The sequence below is a fragment of the Bos mutus genome, unplaced genomic scaffold, assembly GCF_027580195.1.
Source record: "Bos mutus isolate GX-2022 unplaced genomic scaffold, NWIPB_WYAK_1.1 CTG2023, whole genome shotgun sequence".
Taxonomy (NCBI): domain Eukaryota; kingdom Metazoa; phylum Chordata; class Mammalia; order Artiodactyla; family Bovidae; genus Bos; species Bos mutus.
This window is the reverse complement of record NW_027219479.1, coordinates 1-6,330: the sequence shown is the minus strand read 5'-3', so window position 1 is coordinate 6,330 and position 6,330 is coordinate 1. Positions and strand designations below refer to the sequence as shown.

At 41.9% G+C, this 6,330-nt stretch overlaps 1 pseudogene; it reads right to left on the bottom strand.

Annotated features, from left to right (window-relative positions):
• Positions 1-3,715: 3,715 nt before the first annotated feature.
• LOC102264565 (cyclin-H-like) lies at positions 3,716-5,121 on the bottom strand (annotated as a pseudogene).
• Between the last annotated feature and the right edge of the window lie 1,209 nt (positions 5,122-6,330).

Here is a 6,330-nt window from a genome sequence, read left to right as displayed (position 1 = left end):
GGAGGAAGGGGACATGGGTGTACCTATGGCTGTTTTTGCTGATTTATGGCAGAAAACTGCACCTGTGGTTACACCATCTCACCAAAACATTTAAAGAAAATAAATTTAAAAAATGAACTCCATCAAAGTTAAAGCTTTTCTCTTGCTACAATACTGTTAAGAAAGTTAAAAAGGAGTCATGGTGACTTGGAGATTGCATTTAATAATGCAAAACGAGGTGAAATGCTCAACATCACTGGAGATCAGGAAACACAAAAAGAAAAACCACACACATTCATTGGAATACTAAAATTTGAGAGCATGATAATACCAGCATTGATGAGAGAATGGAAAAATTGAGTTGGTCACATATTGCTTGTCCAATCACTGGAAAGCAGTTTATTGCCTCTCATAAATTTATGTGTATGATTCAATTCCACTCCTAGTTACTCATCCAAGATAAATGAAACGTAAGTCTATAGGAAAGACTTGCACACAAATGTTTATAGGCATCTTATTAATAATAATTGCCAAAGAATTGAAATAACTTAGACTGTCCATCCACAGGTGAGTGGATACATAAATTGTGATATATCCATGCAAACATTATTACTCAATACAAAGAAGAAACAAATTAATGATTCACATAAATGACTTTCTAAAAAACAAAAGTGTGAATAGCTAGGTGCAAAAGAGTATCTATCATCATTCTATTCATGTGACACTTTATAATGACAACTTATTTAGAAAGCAGATCTCAGTTGTTTCAATATGTGTGTTTGTCTAGATTACTGGGAAAGAACACAAGAGAAGTTTGGAGGTTATAAATGTTCTATATATTTTTTATGACTTGTTTTGATAGACCATTTTTAAAGTTCTTATTGGATTTGTTACAATATTGTTTGTTTTATGCTTTTGGTTTTTCGCAGAGAGGCAAGTGAGATCTTAGTTCCTGGTCAAGTATCAAATCTGTATCCCCTGTGAATTAGAAGGCGAAGTCTTAATCATCAAATACAAGTGGAAATCCTCACACAGTTTTGTACACTTCACTGTGATTAGTTATATGGATATATTATTAATATATTTGTCAAAAGTCATCAACAGTATACTTAAAGTATATCTATTTTATTTTGTATATATTCTATCCAATAATATCTTATAGTTGATATTTTGACTGGTTTGATCTCTTGGTGTAGTCCATGACTGCTAAGAGTCTTCAGCACCACAAATCTGAGTGAAGTTTGCACGACGCTGAAGCTGAAGCTCCAGAACTCTGGCCACCTGATGCCAAAAGCTGACTCTACTGGAAAAGACTCCTGATGCTAGGAAAGACTAGAAGGCACAAGAAGAAGGGGCTGGCAGAGCATGAGATGGTTAGACAGCATCACTGACTCACGGATGGTAACTACAAACTTGGGAGATGTAAAGGGGGAAAGAACAGGGAAGTTCTGGCATGTTGCACCTATGGGGTCACAGTGAGTCGGACATAACTTAGTTACTGAACAGCCACAGCAGCTACCTCAGTAGCTGGTGGTCACATCTGGGGACTCTATTCATCTTGCAAAACTGGAAACTATATGCCTTAAACAGCTTATTTCCCTCCCCACCCCCTGGCAACCACTCATTCTACTTTCTGTCTCTATGAATTGACCACTTATACCAATGGCAATCACTGTGACTTTGCTTCGAGAATCACGACAGAGGACCCTGCAGGCCGTGATCCACAGGGTCACAAAGAGTCTCAACTGATTTACCTTTGCTTTCACTTTCACTTTCACGCATTGGAGAAGGAAACGGCAACCCACTCCAGTGTTTCGCTCGAGAATCAGACGTGAGCCTTGCGGGCTGCCGCTTATGGTCGACAGAGTCGGACACGATTGGAAGTTACTTAGCAGCAGCAGCAGGTACTTCTCTCAGCGGAATTGCATAGTACGGCCTTTGTAGTTGGGTTTATTTCTTAGCTCAATGTCCTCAAGTGTCATCCATTCAAACATAAATTTGAGGCCACTATAATGACTCCTAAAAGTTTCACGGTCGCGCGTTATCTGCTGCTTAAGATGCCCACGATGCATTTAGCATAGATAGATAAAATTACATCGCACTTAGGTCTCCATTGCACCCTAATGTTTCTGGGCATCCAATTCTCATCTTTGAAATGCACCCTACCATGGCATCTTGCAGTGGGGATGTTTCCTTCCCACCCCACCCCCAGAGTTTGAAACTGGCTAAAAAATAATGAAACCTACAGACTTATAAGTAAGAACATATTAGGTAAAGATAATTCCTAGTAAACGAAAGGAGGGGTGGTCCTTTCACTAAGGGAGGAGAAAGTCAGTAGGGAGGAGCCTAGACATTGCCTGAAGCCCTAAGGACACAGTGACTCCCCCAGCTCCTGTGTACAGTTGACTGCCTTTCCCCAAATACACCTTGACTGGCCTGAATTCACAGCTGATGTGCAGCTAAGACGACAAAGGTAGATAGATATTATCCTCACAAGGTTGTTCAGTCTCTAAGTGGGTCCAGCTCTTGTGACCCCATTAGACTGTAGCCCACCAGGCTCCCTGTCCATGGAATTCTCCAATAAGAATATTGTAGTGGCTGCCACTCTCCTTTTCCAGAGGATTATTCCAGACCAGTATTCAAACCCAAGTTTCCTGCTTGGCAAGAGATTCTTACCACTGGGAGCCACCAGGAAGCCCTAGGTAGATGTCATAGCAGCAAGTAATATGGTTTGCATTGCCTATTTTGAGGTACAAAGGCACTGATTTTGAAGTTGGTGGTTACTGGCGACAGAATCTGTGATTATGCTAATGTTTATCTAGGACCCTAATGTGCCAAGCATTTGTTATGATTAATAACACAGGAGCAGCACAGGGACAATGTGGCCTTGATACTCAGTTTCCGGGCGTGAAAGGGACCAGCTGCAAGGGCGTCTGGAGTGACTGACAATTAGTAGGTGAGTACCCCAGATAAGTATAGGGTGAAAGTGTAGTGTTAATGTCCAGGTCATGCTCAACTCCTTTGCGACCCAAAGGACTGTAGCCTGCCAGGCTTCCCTGTCCAAGTGATTTCCCAGGCACGAATACTGCAGTGTAAACTACCTCCTTCTCCAGGGAACTTCCTGACCCAGAGATCAAAACTCCATCTCTTGCACTCAGCAGGTGATTCTTCACCACTGAACCAGCAGGAGGATCTTAAGTAGGTACATATATTTAAAGAAATATAATCCAAACTATTTTTAGGAAGAAGAAGCAGTTAAGATGTTGATTATATTTGAGACAAGATCTATAAATCATAAAGTTACTAAGTCAAAAGAATGCTTTGGGTCTTCTGAGGATACTAGAGACAGACACATTATTGTCATTTTTTATATTACATGAATGCATGGTGAGTGAGTGAATAAACATATTTCCTCGCTAATTACTTGTCTTCCTGGCTTCATGTAAGACAGAGAAAATGCCCTTTCTATTTATTTATTTATTTTGGCAAATTATAGTTAGTTTGATATCAATCATGATGGGGAAGGTTACCCAACCTGGTGTTACTCTGCTCCTTTGAAGATGTTTTACTTTACATAAAGCTACTCCTGAAAGCAAAAATTTTAAATAAGATGAATAGTAGTGCTTAATATATTTTGATGTTTCACAAATACAGTTAAATGCCAGACATGCTTCATCCGCCTGATGATTAGTTAGCATTGGACAAATCAATTCCCAAATGGCTAGAGAGAATCTACCAGTCATCCTCAGTCCATTCTTCCCCTCCCTCATGTTTGATTTCTTTGAAACACAATCATCTTCATAACCTTTCTCTCTTCTTTTCAACCCATTGCATTGCGCAAAAGTTCAGCAGAGGACACCTCTCCAGCTTCTGTTTCATAGAAAGCAAACTTCAGGCTTCTGTGGTTCGGGATTTACCAAGTTCTCATGCTTTTCATTATATCTAGTAATTGTGACAAGGAAGTTCTGTTCTCCTTGAGCATCAGACTTCTGATAAATAAATTTGATAGTAATTCCTGCTCTGGATGCACTAGATAAATGCAGAGTTAGGATAATCTGGGAAGGTGTGAGGTGCTGTGAGCATCCGCCAATGCAACCTCATTAAGAAAGTCATCAGTTTTCTCAAAATCTCTGGGATTCTTCCAACAGGATAAAGCGCAGTCTTAAATCAATGGGCCTATAGCCCTCAAGCGACTGTGGACAATAAGGTGAAATACATGTATAAGCAGCTCATATTCCAGAATCTGTTCGAGGCTTTTGTACAAGAGGGCTCTCCCAAGATTTCCAGCAAAACTGTATTCAGACAGCATTGAATTCATCTACTTTGCAAGCCAAAAATTCACAAGTGAGCATTATTATCCAGGGGTGATATTTCACACTGAGCATAAGATAAAGCCTGAAATACATACAAGCCATACCCTGAAAAATCCCCATGGACAGAGGAAACTAAGGGTTACAGTCCACGCAGTCACAAGAGTTGCACATGACTTAGCAATTACAACAGATCTTGATATTGCTGGCTTAAAACACCTAACAGAATTCCAATAATCAATCAATATTTGCAGAGCTGCTATTTCATGAGGTTCAAGAAAGACTGGGTCATTGGGAAGAACTTCCGCTACAAGTTCCCTGCCTGTGCTCCCTCTCTCTGTGCCTTTCAAACACTTCTGCTTCCGCCACAATACTTCCATCAAGATATTTCGGGAGACCAGCTCGCATTTCTGAACTCCTCCTTGCACCTGTGGCTCTGTCCGGCCGTGAAGTCCTTCCCATCTCCACACCAGCCACTAAGAGAAACCTACCCTGGTACATTAGCTACATCCTACAAGGGTCTTTGCCTTGTTACTGACTACAGTCCGGGCCGCCGACTGAGGATGGAGGTGTTGGTTCATCTCACCTACTGTACCTGGCAAGGTGCTTCGCAGCGATTAGATGGATAACGACTTGCGCCTAAGAGGCGGGAGGGAGGTGTAAGTCCTGGGGGAGGAGGGACAGGCAAGAGTTTTCAGGAGCTTCCAAGGCCCAAGGGCGGTAGCCCGGTGCCCTCACCCCGCCCCACTGCTTGCATTTGAATTCTACGGTTGGATCGTGCAATCGCGCCAGCTGCTCCTCCCTGGCGAAAGTCCAGTGCCTCTTCTGGCTACTGCCAGGTATAGGAAATCAGAGGCGGTGCCTAGGAGTCTGTGGAGAGAAGACCGAGAACTGTACAAAACCTGACGAGTACCTAAGCCACCTCCCGATCTCACGGAAACCGCTTCTCCCTTCTATTTAAAATGGATATCTTTTTCCTTTTCCTGAAATCCAAGACCTCAGACCAGGTGCCCATCTTCTTACTCTCATTTCTAGGACATGATAGATTAATAAATGATCTATTCAGTCCAGGTGATAAATATTTTTGCATGAGGTCAAGCTAGGAAAAATGAGGCTTGAGGTGGGGATTTTTTCCCCGCTTAAATATGACAAGACTTTCAGCCTCATGGAATATAATAAGGATCTTCAAATTAAGATTATCTTCTTTTAAAATTTCCTCTCACTCACTAATTTGGGGCTCTTGCTGGTCTGTGTTGCTGCATGAATCCTTTCTAATTGTAGACAAGCAGGTTTCTCATTGCAGAGGCTGCTGTTGTTCTGGGAGCCCAGGCTCTAGAAGCTGTGTGGGCTTCAGTAGTTGTGGATGTGAGCTCAGTAGTTGCCCCCTCAGGCCCCAGAGCACAGGCTCAATAGCTGTGGCACACGGCCCAGTTGCCTGTGAGCATGTGATCTTCCCAGACCAGGATCGAATCTCACTTCTGCTGCATTGGCAGGCAGATTTTTACCACCTGAGCCACTGAAGAACTAAATTACCTTCTGATTCCAGTCATCAGGTGTGCTTGTGAAAATGGAACTGTGTTGTGTAGAGATCTGGGTGTGTACTTAAAAAAAAAGAGTTAAAAAGTTGCTATGTAATACAAATTAAAAATTTTTTCTTTCTAATCTTTTTATCCAAAAAATTAGATCTGTCCTGTGTAATGGCAAGAATTGGTCTGTAAGCTCAACATCATTGATATGGACCCTGATATTAGGTATCGACCTCAACTGTAAACCAGTGAGAAACAGATAGTATCTACCTTACATCTTCCACTCAACAGCAGTGTAGCTAAAATAAGATATTTAATGACTGGTACAAAATACACAATACTTTAGCCATATTGTATTCAGTTCAGCTAGTTCATTCAGTTGTCTGGGGTCATGTCAGACTCCTTTGTTACCCCATGAATTGCAGCACACGCAGGCTCCTGTCCATCACCAACTCCCAGAGTTCACTCAACTCACGTCCATCGAGCCAGTGATGCCATCCAGCCATCTCATCCTC